Source organism: Vicugna pacos, chromosome 14 (genome assembly GCF_048564905.1).
Source record: "Vicugna pacos chromosome 14, VicPac4, whole genome shotgun sequence".
Taxonomy (NCBI): domain Eukaryota; kingdom Metazoa; phylum Chordata; class Mammalia; order Artiodactyla; family Camelidae; genus Vicugna; species Vicugna pacos.
In genome coordinates, this window is record NC_133000.1 from 32194727 (window position 1) to 32210824 (window position 16098).

At 48.2% G+C, this 16098-nt stretch overlaps 1 protein-coding gene and 1 long non-coding RNA gene across 2 annotated transcripts in view; both read right to left on the reverse strand.

Moving 5' to 3' along the window:
• Window positions 1–16098, reverse strand: part of LOC140701209 (trafficking protein particle complex subunit 9-like) — a 722564-nt gene that overhangs the window by 236929 nt on the left and 469537 nt on the right. The gene's annotated exons all lie outside the window — the stretch shown is intronic.
• On the reverse strand, window positions 6571–9416 carry LOC140701228 (uncharacterized). The gene is made up of 3 exons (XR_012080190.1): window positions 9298–9416; window positions 8241–8349; window positions 6571–6845 (listed from the first exon to the last, which is right to left on the reverse strand). It is a non-coding gene; the product is annotated as an uncharacterized lncRNA (long non-coding RNA).

Below are 16098 nucleotides of genomic sequence, written 5' to 3' on the forward strand. Positions count from 1 at the left end.
CAGCTGGGAAATATCCTCGATTTTAAGGACACCTGTGATTACATTGGGCCCACCTGGACAGTCCGGGCTACTCACCCTATTGTCTCATCTCAGGATCCCCTTGTCCCATCCCACTCAGTCAGTATGTATGTGGCTGTGACATTCACCTTGTGTAACATTTTCTCTCATGAGCAATTTATGGTTCAAGGCACTTATAAGTGCCTTTTTGTTTTTCTTCCTTATCCTTTCTACATTCAGTATGTCTGGTGAGATTATATGAATCCTTTTTATTTGTGCCCCTGCACTAATCTTTAATAATGTATCATGGGTTTAAAAGGCTAACTAATAGACAATTTAGGAGACAGAAATCCTCTAAGATTTTTATCCTAAAATATCTGTCATCCCTTTTGCCATGTACAGTAACATGTCACAGGTGGCTACCCTGTGGCCGGGGAGGGACATGATTCTGCCATCACACTCCTCTCATTCTCACCAATGTGCTGATCAACTAACCAAGGACCTATGCTCTCAACTTCACTCACTTCCTCCTCCTTTCCATTGACTATCCTGTTCCCACCGCTTCCTTCATTCACCACATCAGGATTTCATGACCACATTCTTCTCTAAATGAAATGGGTATCTTGCATCTAATGTCTGACAGCTGTTCTTATTGTATATGCACACACTGTCCTACACATAATCCCGTCCATCTCTTTATTTTCCTAGAATCATCCAGAAGAATCAGTTCCATGATGATGATGACGATAGTGACAATGATGACAGGGGCCTCTCAAGGATTCTGATAAAGAGGGAATCAATAAAGGGAGGGAATCATTGCAAAATTGCCCCAGAAACAGGCTTAAAGGTAAATAACTCTTATAGTGTTTAATGAAATTGACTAATATTTAACTATTTTTAAGACTTTATATCACTGAATTTAAAATTTTAACGGGAATTTTCATTCACCACTAACCAAGATTCAACTCTAGGACCAAAATCCAAGGATTTCTGTCTTCTAAAAAATTGCCCACTAGCCTTTTAAACACGTGATCCTTTTAAAAAGTTTAGTGCTGGGCTGACAATAAGCAGGATTCATATAATCTCACGAGACACAGTGAATGTGGAAAGACTAAGAAATAAAAACAAAAAGCCATTCATAACGTCTTGAACTTTACGTTGCTCATAGGAGAAAATGTTTGCCAATGTGAGTGTCACATCAACATGATGACTGAGTGGGATGGGGAAGCTGATCTTCCTCATCAGTCATTTATGCTGATTTGTTAGATGCCAAAACAGTTTCCTCATTGAAATTGCTTCTAACAAATATGGAAGAATTTAGGTTCTACCAAAAGCAGGCTAAACATTTTCCCCTGCTTTCAGGTCTCTGGACTGAATGTCCCCACAAGAAGGACATGATTATGTTTCATAGGGAAGTCTTCCTGAGAAGCAACAGGCTTTCCTAGGGCAGAACTGCAGGGCCCCCCATGGAGGGCTGGAGGAGGGCTAGAGGGGACACTGGAAAAACAGCAGGAGTGAGTTCGGATACTGCTGCTCAGGTCGCCAAAGTCAGCATTGCTATCTCTAAGGGTATGACATTCTCCCAAATGTTCCATGAGTGAAGGAGCCTGTGAACACTAAGCAGGTTGTTAAGACACAGCAGCACATAACTTGCGTGACAACACAATTAGAGTATGATTTGATATTTGGAAAATAATTAGCCCATTGTTCTTTGAAACTGCAGCAGTAGCAATAGAAATAAAAAAGACTGAGCCGTCTTGGAGACAACAATCAATAAACAATTCTAAATCTGCAGAATTCCTTGACAATATTCAAGCAATGAGCTAGATGTGTGCTGCAGATACCTCTTACTGCAGGGCTCACTCCTGCAAAGCATAGAACTAGTTTCTCAGCACACAGAGGGAACCAAGTCAAGATTCCTAATCCTTTGAGATTTACTATATGGCTGGAAAGATCAGACAAGTACATACAGCCAAATATGATTAAATGTAATCAAATATTATCAAATGTGATTTGAGCACAGACAAAAGTGAAATTCCTTTCACCTGGGATGTAGAGAGACTTCTTCAGAAAATGTGGCTTTGGAGACGGCCAAAGACATGGGTGGAATTTTGGCGGAACAGGATGTAAGGAATTTAAAAGCTTATTCTAAAATTCATATAAAAATTCAAAGGATCCAAATATCCAAAACAACTTTGAACAAGAAAAACAAAGTTGGAAGACTTGCACTATCTGATTTTCAGACTTTATTTTATAAAGCTACAGTAATCAGAAATTATGGTGTTGGTGTAAAACAGGAAAATAGAATAATGGAACACAATAGAATGTTCAAAACTAAACCAACACTTATACAGACAATTGATTCTCAAAAAGGATGCTGTGGAGAAAGGGTCTTTTCAACATGTAGTGCTGGAACAATTAGATAGTGATACACAAAAAAAAAAATGAACTTTGATCCACACCTCACAAAATATACAAAATTTACCTCAAAATGGATCATAGATCTTAATAGGAAATCTAAAACTATAAAACAGCTAGGAGAACAAGCATAGGCTTAAGCTTTATGGCCTTGGGTTTGGCAAATATTTCTTTGCTATGACACCAAAAGTATCATCTATTTTAAAAAGAAACTGATAGAGTGAACTTTGTCAACATGAAGACTCTTCAAAGCTCTTCTAAACACTGCTAAGCAAATGAAAAGACAAGCCATAGACAGAAGCTATTTGCAGATCATAAATCTGATAAAGGTCTCTCTTTCTATCTGATCCAGAATAAAGAGGTCTCAAAATTCAATAATAATTCAAACACCTGAAAGAATGAATGAGGCCAGAAAACACACTTCAGTAAAGATATCCAGATGGATAATAAGCATATGAAAAGATGCTGATTAAAGATGTCATTAGTCATTAGAGAAATACTTTTAAAAGCCACAGTAAGATACTAGTTCACATACATACTAGAAAGAATACGATTAGAAAGACTGACCTTACAAGGTGCTGGCAAGGAAGTAGAGCAACCAGAACTCATACACACCACGAGGAATTTACAATAGTACAACCATTTTAGAAAAGTCTTTAACAGATTCTTTTAAAAAGGTAAACACCTATGTATCATATAACCCAGACATTCCTCATCTGGTGCTTTAGAAAGGAAACTCATATGTCCATACAAAGACTTGTAACCAAATATTCACTGCTATTTTATTTATAACAGCTCAAGTTGTAAATAACCCATGCATCCATCAAGAAGTAAATGCAGAAAGAAATGATGGTCTATACAAACACTGCTCACAATAAACTCTTCAGTAAAAAATCAGCACTAAACAATACTCTACTATAAGACAAATAAGCTATTAATACAGCAACACAGATGATTCTCAAAATAATTACACTGAATGAAAGAAGTCAGACAACATAGAGTAGATAATGCATGAATCCATTCATATAAGGATCTTGAAAATGCAAACCAATATGTTGTGATAGAAAGCAGATCAATGGTTCCCAGGGGAAGAGACGGGGAGGGAGGGAGGGACAACAAAAGGCAGGAGAGAAGCTTTGTGGGTGATGGGTATGTTCACTCTCTTGAGTGTGGTCATGGTTTCTTGGGGATATTCTTATGTCAAAACGTATTAAGCTGTACACTTTAAACGTGTGAAAATTATTTTGCCAAGTATACCTCAAAGCTGTTTTAAAAAAAAAGGCACTTTAGTCCTGATCCACCTCAGCGCCTGATTGGAGTGACATGATCAGTCCCTCACACTGTCTGCCTAACGGGAAGGTAGAAAAGCTCTCACGGAAGATAACATGGATTTTTCATTTGCAATGTCTGCCATGTTATTACATGCAACATGTCCAGACTATATGACAGATAACATGAGAATAAGGAGCATTAGACAAAGGATGCAAACCCCCAGGTGATGTAGGCATCAGAGCTACCAATAGAGGCTATAAAATACTTTTAATATATTCAAGAAAATAAGGAAATGATGGGAGAATAGATAACAGGGTAGAGACTTTCACCAGAGAAATATACTGGAATGTATTTTTAAGAAAAATCAAACAGATACTCTAGAACTGAAGCTTTCAGCTCTGGAAACAGGTAAACAGAGCTAATTAGGATCTCTTTTAAGTAAAACTTTCAGTAATTCCGGGTAAAATATAACAACAATGTAACACAGAGCTAACTATGGAGAGAGAAGTTCCCTGATGACAAAACAAAGAGGACACTTAAAGCCCAGAGTGGTCATCTTGTGAGCTGATGCCACCGCACCCTGGAGGGAAGGGGTTTTCATCTGCACATAAATAGGGATACAATGTCCATTTAGGAAAAAGGGTCCATACCAGATGTAGAAGACTCTTCCTCTATATCTATATAGTCAGAGACAGAGATGTAAAGTGGCAGCAGAGGTCACAGTGACACAGGGCCCTGGGCCAAGGAGTGTGAGCACCTCTGCAAGCTGGGAAAGGTAGGAAGACGAATCCCTCCCAAGAGCCTCGGTGTGGAACTTAGCCTTGGCCACTCGTTGGTTTTAGCAACTGACATTGACCTTGCACTTCTGCACCCTAGAACAGTGGGAAGATGAATGTGTATTGCTTTAAGCCACTGAGTCTGTGGTCCTTTGTTACAACAGCAATAGGAAAGGAACTCAGGAACCAATATGAACTTGAACCACAGGCTGCCTGCTGTGCTGGCTGGAAGTCCTTTGTCTCTGATCCTGGGGGAGTGTCCTGTCCTCTGGCAGCATCCACAAACTACCTCATGCTAACTTGGCAGTTTGCAGAGGGTTAAATCTTAACCCTGCACAGTTCTTGATATTTAGTTAATAAAAATGATGGTGTCATCATGGGTATTTTTCCATCTTTTAAATAACCTTCAGTCTTCTAATAAAGCTACTTCTAATTAAGAGACTGTGTAAATAGTTTTCAATCTTCATAATAAATAACTGTGGTTTTATCTGGTTACTTAAATTATGAATAATAATGTTCACATTTGTAAAAGTTATTAAAATCAACATTGTTTAATGAAAATATCATTTTTTTGCATGAACATGTATTAACTACAAGAAATGTTCCATGCTTTGTTCTACGATTTACTGTTAGAGCCTTAAAGAATAATATTTTCCTCAAAAGATATTACGACAAAGGGATTTCTTTTGGTGGAACAGTTCCGGCATCAAATCTGGTGCATGTCTCAGGCCACTGGCAACACAGAGATGATAGAAATTAGGAGGCATTATAAACACAGAATCATTTTTAAAGGAATTAAAAAAAACTGGATGTGTGTAAACAAAGAATCAGAGGATATTCTGGTGAAACAAATGTATTTTTCAGCTTAAGCAAGACACGGGGTGAATAAATCTGAAATGAAAAAAACACCCAGAGATTAGCAGCGAGTCATGCATGCAGTGTGAATGATCAAAACCAAGTTGTTTCCAAACCAGTGTGCAGGCTTGATGCCTTCATGAATCAAATCTGTGTGGCAACAGGCCACCTCGAATACATGTTGATGAGGTATTTATAAGCCCTTCACCATCCCAAATCAAAGCCCACGCATGAGCCACAAGACCATCACCTACACATTTGGAAAACACACAACATGGTGAATAGCACTTTTCTTGTTCAGTAGCCGGTGGCCGCGAACTGTGAGCAGACAGAGATACAGGGACACAGAGGCACCTCCCCTCACTCAGCTGATAAACTTCCGTGCATTCCTGGGGACAGGATTGTCATAAAATGCACCATGGATTGATCCTCCTCCTAGGAAAGGAACTGTAGGGCTGTCATTAGGTTTGAGCAGGGGTGGGTGGAGGATCTCAGAAGAGTTGTTTCAGCACAACCAATAGAATTCTTGGCCACCGTGACCACGAAAGACAAGTCCCCTGCCATCCCAGTAGGCACTTGGGCTCCTGACAAAAGCTGGGCTCAGTAAAGGGTTGAGTAGAAGGCACAGGCCTGAGGGATGCCCCAGCAATAGGCAGGAGGTAGGGCCTGGTTTATACTGCTCTAGGTGTATCCCAGCCTCATCTGAATACGAAATCAGAAATTTGCAAAACAGCAGAGTTGGGGTGGATCATCCACTCCAGACTCCTCACCTTACAGTTAAAAGGGTGGCAGCCCTGACAGGCAAAGCAACGTGCTAAAGGCAGAGCGTGGAAGTGGCAGCGCCAGATGAAACGCAGCGTGAAACCCCCGTTCAAGGCCGCTGACTCTGACGACGGGGCCAAGGTTTCCAACGAGGAGAATAAGACACCGTAAATACTTTGTTCCCCCTAAAACCCCAAATGTTTTTTAAAGGCACAAAAACTCACCTTAACTAGCTCTCTTCTGAGGGGGCTCTCTTCTGCTTCTTCGTCTTTCTGTCTCCATTTCCCTCTCTCAGACACAAACACATTCAGTTTTGTGAAAGGGGACTTCCTGCCATACAAAGACAGACTTCACATCTTCAGAAAGATACCTGACAAAGCACGTTTCTCAATTCAAGTCTTTGTGTGAGTTCTGGGCAACTGGCTTATTTTCTAGAACAATCGGTAGTTACAAAATCAGGAAATCATTTTCCACAAAGGAAGAGTTCTGGTCCGTGTTGATAAAGTTGGGGATGTCACATTTCATGAGTCTGTTCGGCTCCTCCTCTGGCCACCTGCTGCTTCTGATGGCTTCCTGGAGCAGAATATCACTGTAAAGGGCTATGGTAGGGATACCAGCTTTGGCCTTGTCCAAGTGGTCCACTCCATTGATGTAGCAGTGAAAGAGGGACCTAGATTCGTGATTGCACTGCCAGAGAACACCTTGGGCAGCAGCCATCTTCCAAAGCTGTTCAGTCTGAATCTCTTCTCGGGAGACTCTGCATTGCTATAAAGAAAACCAAAATAAAATATCGTTCACACTTTAGCTCGGTGACCTGAAGAATCAGTTTTTGCCATCTACTGAGAGCAAATCCCTGCACAGAGCATACTGACATGCACTGGAAGTGAAAGACATCACTTCTGAACACATACAATTAAACCCAAGGCAAAAGTCTAAAGTGAGGGCCCTTGGACCAACCTGAAAAGACATCGTTCCCTGAGAATCCTCAATATTGGTGTCTCGCACACCAGTGTTTCTCCGTGGGACACTCAGATCTCTTCATCAGGATTCGTTAAAGTGCTTCTTAAAATGCAGAATTCTGGGGTGCACACCCTCAGAGTCTCCAGAGGTAGCGACTGGTAGTCTGTATTTTCATAGCCACCAGGATCACTAAACATGCTCAGGTTTAGCACCGCGGTCTACATCGGGTCACCTGAGCATCGACAATTCTGCCTCACGGGGTGGGGGGTGCCATGTGTGTCAGGGTGCTGTCCTACCCACGTGTCTCCCCTGATTCTCAGAACTGACAGTGCTGCCCCATTGGGCACGAAATACCACCATTTCACAATGCATACGCAGGGCGCCCGACTGACAGATACAATCAGTGATAGGACAGGGGACAAAACTCAGCTTCCTGATACCTACTTTCACTTACTGTGGGACGAGTGATCAATTCAAGGGTAATAAATCAGTGAATGAGTGAATAACATGACTCTCGTTAGTCCCACGAGTGCCTGGAAGAGCAAGCCTGGGCACACTGAGAACCATAACAGCCCATCTACTTAAATGTCATCCTCCACAGATCTATGTAAAGGTTACTTCCATCCAGGCAGTGACTCCAGAAGGGCAAGAATCATGTATGAACACACTCTCAAATCCAGAACAGAACCTGACAACAATTAGGCTCTGGAGTCTGTGTTTAGCGAGTGTGGAATCTCAGTGATTCCAGCTCTTACACATTGTCTTCCCATCCCACCCCTCATGATATGGCCCCTATGACCAGTTCTCCCAGGGCTGGGGCCACGGAACCCATTTATAGGACTGGAAGAATCTGATCATATAAACCATCCCCCAGATTATCATCAAGAGTCACCTGCATTTCAGGGATCAGTAATCCCAGAAGCTTTGCAGTTCAGGCAGCTGAGGGATTTTTATATCAGCTCTGTCTTCTACTGTGACTGCCTGGGTGACATCAGACAAGGAATTCTGAAAAGCCTGAACTTTTCCTTTCAGGAATAATCTAATTAACAAATCTCGTTGACCACTCAAGAAATGTGATGTGAAGATCAATGATTTACACAGGAGTACAACATTCACTAGGTCGTGGATTTAGAATCAGAGAAAAATCATTTGAGAAAGATTGACAGAATGTAGCTTTAATGCGAATTTAAGTAGTCTTACCTTTCAGTAAATCATCTTCCCCTACTTATCACTTCACCCAAGTTTAAAAATATTTGAGAACAGGGATGAGTGTGCCAGCAATCTGAGACCCAATAACCTAAAATGTCACCTAGGAAAAAGAGGGGAGTAACATATTTTTAAAAAGCATGGTGAGGATGGCGGGGCCATCACCAACCCCAGACTAAGAAGCTCTGAGTAATAGCTTTCCTGCCTGCCTGGGACATCAGCTGATATGAAAATCCACCCAGAAAACTCACTGTCCAGCAGCTCTTCCGTAACACAGGATACACTTTCTCAGAATTAAGAATTGCGTCCAGTAACCACTTTGCTGAAGAATAAAGACAAAGGAGAACAAGAGATTTCTGCCCCTCCCAAGGGAGAGCCCAGACCTCGGGCTGCATGCACTGCGCCCACCTCCCTGGAGAAGAATAAACTGGACAAGGGCGTTCTGCGAAACTGGGGCAGCAAATGTTGAGATGGGAACAAATTGATCAGCTGGCCAGGGACAGCCCCCTCCGTCGCTGCCTTGGCGGCTGCCTCAGCGCTCTCAGCCCATCCTGCCCACCTCTGGTGGCTAAGCTGTCAGGGAAACTGCTTTGCGACCTGGAGCAAGAGAGGCTGCCCTCAGGCCAAGCTGTGGAAAAGATGGGAGCTAAACCCCCTGCTCCCAAGCGGCAGGCTCCATACCCCCGCCAACACCCCGCGGCCCCCGCACCCTACTGCAACCCCAGGGAAATATGACCCGAAGAAGTGTGACCTGGGAACGAGGGGCAGCAGAGGCCGCCCCCACGTCAGGCCTCCAGAGAGATTGGTGCTTATCCTCCAGCTCTCCAGGGGCAGCCCCCTGTCCTCTCCACCTCCTGATCTCACTGCGCCCACCTCCCAGGAGCAATCAGACCGGGTGTGGGGTGTCAGGCGAATCTTGCGCCAGAGAGGACGTCCCCAGGCCAGGTCAGGGGAGAGGAGAAGAAGTGGCCCCATTAGGCGGGGCAGCCGGCCGTCGCAACTGCCTCTGCCCCTCGACCGCATCGGGCCCGTCTCCCAGGAGCAAGCTGACCTGGAGACGGGCATCCGGCTTCTTGGGCAGCAGAGGACGCCCCCAGGATTGGTCGTGGGGAAGAGGAGAGCAAATTGACAGGCTCCGCGCTGCAGGTCTTCTACCTCCGCCATCGCCACCCCGGCACCTTAAAGGCACCGCCCAGGGCGCCCCTCCCCCAGCAGGCTGAGTGGGACAGGTGCGTCTGGTGATCTGGGGCAGGAGTGGCCACTCCCACACTAGGCCATCGGGGAGACGGGAGCCAATCCACCAGCTCCCCAAGGCAGCCCCTACCCCCGCAGCAGCCACCACTCTTGCCCATGACCTCACAGTGGCCTCCTCTAGGGAGCAGGCTGACCTGGAGATGGACGTCCGGCGAACTTGGGACAACAGAGACCGCCCCCAGGGCAAACCATGGGGGGAAGTGGGAGCAAATGGATAAGCTCCATTGGAAAACCTGCCGCTGCTGCCACCACCCCCAAAGTACCAAGTCCAACTCCCGGGGTCAGGCCGACTAGGATACACGCTTCTCGTAACACAGGGCAACAGCGACCACCCCCAGGACAAGACGCGGGGAAGATGGGAGCAAATGGGCCGCTCCCCCGCTGCAGGCCGCCGACCACCGCCACCCCTGCACCCTGACTACCCTGCCTCCCGCCCCCAGCAGGCAAAGTGGGACAGGGGTGTCCCGGGACCTGGAGCAGCAGAGGCCGCCTTCAGGCCACGCAGTGCAGACATGGAGCTAATCCACAAGCTCCTCCGGGGCAGCCTCCCTATGCCCGCAGCCACCACCTTACCAGCCCCCTGACCGCACCGCACCCATCTCCCAGGAGCAAGCTCACCTGGAGTCGGACCTCAGGCAAATCTCCGGCGGCAGAGGTCGCCCCCAAGCCAGGCCGCGGGGGAGAGAAGAAATGGAGCAGCTCCCTGGAACACATCCCCTGCCCCTGCCGCCTCCGCCGCCGCCTCCCAGGAGCAAGCTCATCTGGAGAACCGCGTCCCGCCTCTAGGGCAGCAGAAGCCGCCCCTCGCTCCGCCGCTGGGGAGAGCGGAGCGAATTGACTGGCTCCCCCGCGGCAGCCCCCCTCCCCCCGTGGGCCCCGCACCTTAACGGCCCCGCCCCCACTCCGCACTCAGCAAGCTGAGTGGGACAGGAGTGTCCGGCTACCTGGGGAAGCAGAGGCCGCTCCCAGGCCCAGCAGCCGGGAAATGGCAGCTATTCCACCCGTTCGCCAGGGGTAGCCCCGCTCCGCCCCTCTACCGCTGCCGCCGCCCGCTGACCTAACCGCCCCACCTCCCAGGAGCAAGCTTACCTGGAGTCCAACATCTGGCGAATCTCCGCCGGCCAAGCCCCACCCCAGGCCAGGCTGGAGGGAAGAGAAGAAATCGACCGGCTTGCCCGGGCAGCCTCCCAACCGCCACCGCCGCCTCCGCCGCCGCCGCCGCCCCAAAGCATTGCAATAGCCTCCCGGGGTCAGGCTGACTGCAAGGATGTGCACTTGCCTTCTAATCCTGGCCACGTCCCTGAGCACCTCCCTGCATCCCTACACTCCCTGCACCTCTGAACCCCTGCTACACTCTGCAATTCTGCATCCCTCCACCCCCACATCCCCTGAAATGCCTGCGCCCTCCACAGCCCCTGCACCCCTGTCACCAGTTACACTTTTGCACTGCTTACAATCCTGCACCCCTGCATGTCCCACACACCACCTCTTGGGCCTTTGGCAGAGTCTCTGCTGTTAGACCAATGCACAGGGACTCACTCTTTGCCAGTACATGATGCATCAGTGGACGTCAGGGGTTGCCTGCAGGAAGGTACATGTTCCCGGTCACTAGCCTGGGCCACTAGGGTGATCTCTGTGAGGTCACCCAGGATGGGTTCAGAGATGCTGTTCTCTGGGAAGAGAGGAGTTGAAACCGGTCTTGAGGGCAGAGCTGTGCTCACCAGGCCGTCCACGCTTCATGTTTTACACAGGGCTTCGGAGAAGTGAAATGGATCCAGCCAAGTAAGACCGGCCTGCTGTGCGCCCACCTCAGTCCTGGGCTCTGAGTCAGACCGACAGGCTCCCACACTCAGGGCCCAGTTTGGGCACCTGAATTGTCCCTTTGAGGCATCCCATCAGTTCTCAGGATGAAGTCTGGCTGCTTCCACCCCATGGCCCTCCCTCCTACTGTGCTGGCCTCAGGAAGGTTCATTATTTGGGGAAGAAGGCAGCCCACACCTTACCCCACCCCTCACGTTTCTCTAACCCAGGCTGGTGCTCTCTCTGCCCCTCAGAGTCTGGGAAGCCATCCCTCTTCAGTTATGTCCCTTCTGAGATGGACTTGCTTCCACTCAATTCTAGGCGAGGATGCACCATGGAATGCACTGAGTAAGAGAACCAAAATAAATAATTTCTTCTGTGAGGTTGTCTGTTTATCTACTGGGGCTGGGCTGTGTGTAGTTTGCTACAGCTATTGGTGTGAGAGGCTAAAACAGCCTGTGTGTCCTTGTTTTCATCTCCCCGCTGTCTTTGGGTTTTCCCTAGACACTCCTGAGACATTTACTTCTTTTAGTTTTACTCCTGTTATTACACACGGGCCCTACTGACATGGAGGTAAGGTGTTGGGGGAGCGGGACAGAGCAGGGCATCTGCAGTCCTGTGATTAGTTCTCATTGAGCCTGTGCCCTGAGCTGTGACCTCCACAAGTGTGTCTCTTTCCCCCACCCCAATTTGGGTGACACAGAAGGGATTTCCCTTCTCCCAGGTTGGTTAGGCTCTGGTAAAATTATTTCTCATTAAAAAAACAAACAAACAAAAAACAACTTCCCCCAATGAAACGGAATGTTCTGGGTGTATTTCAATACAGTTATTTTCTCCTTTCCAAGCAGGAAGAATGAGGAGTTATCCTCTGACCTTCATTCTGAGAACAGGACACGGTCCTGGATGTAAAATACATGAAAAAGAGCATGGGGCCCCTCTGACTGGCCCCCTGGAGTTGTCACACTCTGATTTCCCCACACTGAGCCTCCTGCTGGCCTCAGGGACCTGTTAAATCTACCTGCCCCCGGGATTCTTATAAAAGCAGGTTCTGCCTTGGGAGCTGTGACTCTCCAAGCCTGCCCGCTGTTCCCTTTGCAATCTCTCTGGGTTGGGAGCAGCTTTCCCCCTCAGTTTTCTGGGATCTAAGAAGAGCAGTGGGTTTGCAGCTCCCTCAGATCTGGTGTTATTTTCAGGACAGGAGGAAGAACTTCTGAGCTGCACACGAGCTGGACCAGAGGCTGGAATCCTCCCTTCCTCTGCCACTGTGCAATCAGTGGCTGTGGTTCTAGCCGAGTTTCTGAAGATGTGGACTTAAACACACATATCCCAGCCCCCACAGGAGCACACAGTCCCATAAATCCACTTAGTTTCCACTGGTAACTATGGAGCCGATGGGGACACGGGTTTCGGGACCACAGAGGCCTGACTGCACGACTTGCTCCGTGGCCTATTTACGTGGTTGCTCTGGGCCTTGTCTGAAGTGGCTTGCTTACCACACCTGGTACGTGGGAAACACAAAATAAGTACTAGAACCTTCACTTTTTCTCCCTCCAGGGCCTTCAAACATAGAAAGTAATAAGTGAACTCAGACAGCCTAGTCACCACAATGAGGTCCGTCCAGCCTGGCTCTCCTGAGTGATGGGCACTGACTTGCACCTTAACTCGGAACAGTAGAGGAACCGCCTTCCTCTAACTGGGCCTCTCCCCACACCAGGCACACCCGCAGCTCAGACGGGGCCAGCTGCCCCACTGAGGTGTGTGCTGGTGGCTTCAGTGTGACCTGGCCCTGCCGGGACATGAACCTGCAGTGAGTGAGGTGGAGGGTCGGGTGGAGGGGGGTCCCTTCTGGGGTGGCAGGGGCCCGGTAGCACCCCTCCCAGCCTGGTGCCTGGGGCTCCCTAACACCTCCTACAACTCCTGGGTTGGCTCCGGTCCTGGCCACTCCACACACCCTCCCAGTATCTTTTCATTATGTCCCTTTTCTGCTTTTATCAGCGAGAAGTGGCTTCTGTTGCTTGTTCAGTGAAACAGTACATCGGTAAACCAGACTACTTCTAATATCAGTAAAATACCAACCTCGGTCAGCTCGCCGGGCAGACCGTGCAGCACAAAGGCCTGAACAGGGCTGTGCGAACGGCTTACGTGAAGGGTCCTCATCATCTGTCTTCAGAGATACAGAAGCTGATGGTTCAGGTAAAACCTCAGGGTGGGATTGAGGAATCCAAAGCTGGTTGGTTTCAAAGGCTAACTGGTCAGACCAGACCCCTGAGCTGTGGTCAGAAGTCTGGCTCAAAATCACGCAGACTCAGCGTCCTAAGTGCTGGGTGCTGTTCCCTTTGCAGGCTCTCGTTGGGGATTCACTGTAGCCCCTTAAATACAGCAGAAATTCCAGCCCCATTAGCCCCCACCCTGAGTGTTCCATGACACAAATCCCGGGAGTGTTTAATTTTCATCTTTGTTTAGGAGGATGAAGGTGGTTCAAGAGAAGACATAAATTCACACTTAGTGACACAAGGTCACAGCCAGTACTTCCTCCACGGAGAGCTATGTGCTCCCACAGTGGTGGCTGGGGGCTGGGCAGAGACTATCTGCTGGTCCCAGAGGGACTCGCTCCTCTGGCCACAACTCATGGGTCGGACAACAGATCCAGAGGGTGACAGAGCATCTTTCCTGGGAATTTGGAACTGACACATAGAAATCAAGTTCACTCATCTGGGGATTGGTGGAGGGGAGGGGCGGTGGTTGGAAATCAAATGAAACCAGAGCATGAGAGAAAGTTAGAAGTGAAAGAGCGAGAGACAGAGAGACTGAGCTTGTGAGAGCAAAGAGTCAGAAAGAAGGCAAACAATCAGGGGACAGAGGAATTCCAGCTCCTGACTGTCTAGTCTGTCCCAGCCCATCAACGACCCCGTGAGATGTTTAAAAACATTCCAGTTTTGCAGATTAGGAAACAGGCTGAAAGAGGTGGGGGCTGGGTTTGGGTGCACAGTTAATTCAATTGCCGCTGGACCCCACACTTCCCATTGCCTGAAGGCCCCCTAATCCTCACTGGGACCCCTGTGGTCCCCTGACAGCCCAGCACCCTGATCAAAGGGCCCCTGCGGGAGTGGGAACCCCTCTTGAGTGTGGAGAGTTCCCTGACCCAAGATGCCATGCATCAGCAGGCTCCCGCTCACCCCAGGTTAACATCAGCCCAGCTGTACAGTCTCCCGACCCGCTTCCCTCCCTGCCAGGCACCCCCATCCTTACCACCGAGTGTACTGCAGGAATTCAGGCACAGGGATGCCCAAATCAACTCGAGCCCACCGGCTATAGAAACAGCAGACTCCCAGCCCCACCTGGGTTGCGAGGGGACAGAAGGTGTCCTCAACTTTCATGTGTCTAAGACAATCTTCTTCAGCTGGAGGTTCTAGAGAAAAATAAAAGGTCCAAAACATAGTTCAGTGAGGAATTCCTCCAAGGACCTGACTCCAGTGTCTACAACCATGTGTACCTACCCCCAGACTTGGGGTGAAGGTGGATTATTGATCAGCACAACCCCTGGTGGCCCAGCTCCTTGGCTTGGCTGCCCAGAGGGGGCTGGGGGAATGGGTAAGGCCAGGGCAATCAGGAAAAGCACAGAGGACCTGACCTCTCCCTTCTGCACTCGTAAACCCTTCCCCAAATCTCAAGGCATTGGACAGAGAGCCGCCACAATAATGAGATGCTCCCATCTCTTCACTCACTCCTGTCGGTTCACTTACATGCTGAGCATCCACTGGGTCCCAGGACATGACACATAGGATGGCTGATGGGACAGGCTTGGTCCTTCCCCCTGGAACCTGTTCAATCTGATCAAAGAATGATCACTCATAAAGAGTTTCTCAAAATTATACAGAGACCAAAGACCAACTGCAGAGTGAACCAAATTTAAAAATATATATGAAGATACCCCAGTCTCCCCGCCTAAGGTTAACAGCATAAAGCAAAAAATTCTTGCCTTTAATCACCAAGGAAGTTGTCACCCCCTCTCAGGTGGAAAGGAGAGTTATTCTTTGAGCACGTCACAGAAGTGCTCCATCGGATTGGACCAGGGCACCTACATTCATTCAGCAAATGTGTATAAGCTCCTACTATGTACGGGAATCTCCTAACTAGACCGTTCCCAAGGCTCTCGGGCTTTATCAGTCAACAAAATAGACATGACTCCCCATCACTGGGGGCTCAGAATTTTAGCAGAGGAAACAGGCAGCATGTTGGGGTAGCAAGAGTTTGGAAAAATTTTTAAAAAAGAGTGATATGAGCAAACTCGGGTGATGGCGGTGGGGTGGGAGGCAGGCAGGAGGGAATAAGGCAATCCTGGCAGATCTCACGGAGTAATGAACTTGAAGCAGAATAGATCCGGAGGAAGAAGGAAGAGCCGGAGCCAGAGGCCCCCAGAGTGAGGGGGAGAGTGTGGGCAGAGAGGCAGAACACGCCGGGTCCTGAGGCCTTTGTGACGACTTTGGCTCCTAATGACATGGTGAACCGTTTAGTGAGTTTTGAGGGGAGGGGTGATGTAGTCCAACTTATGCTTTTGTGTTTGTGTTTTTTGGGGGGAGGTAATTTATTTATTTTAATGAATGTGCTGGGGATTGAACCCAGGATCTCAAGCATGCTAAGCATGCGGCCTACCACTGAGCTACACCCACCACCCCCAATTTATGTTTTTACAGGCTCCCTCTGACTCTGTGTGGATGAGAGATTGTAGGAAAGCAAAGATGGAAACAGGAGGCTATTGGTATCCAGGAAGGGCTGAAGGTGGCTCTTAGGAGGGCGG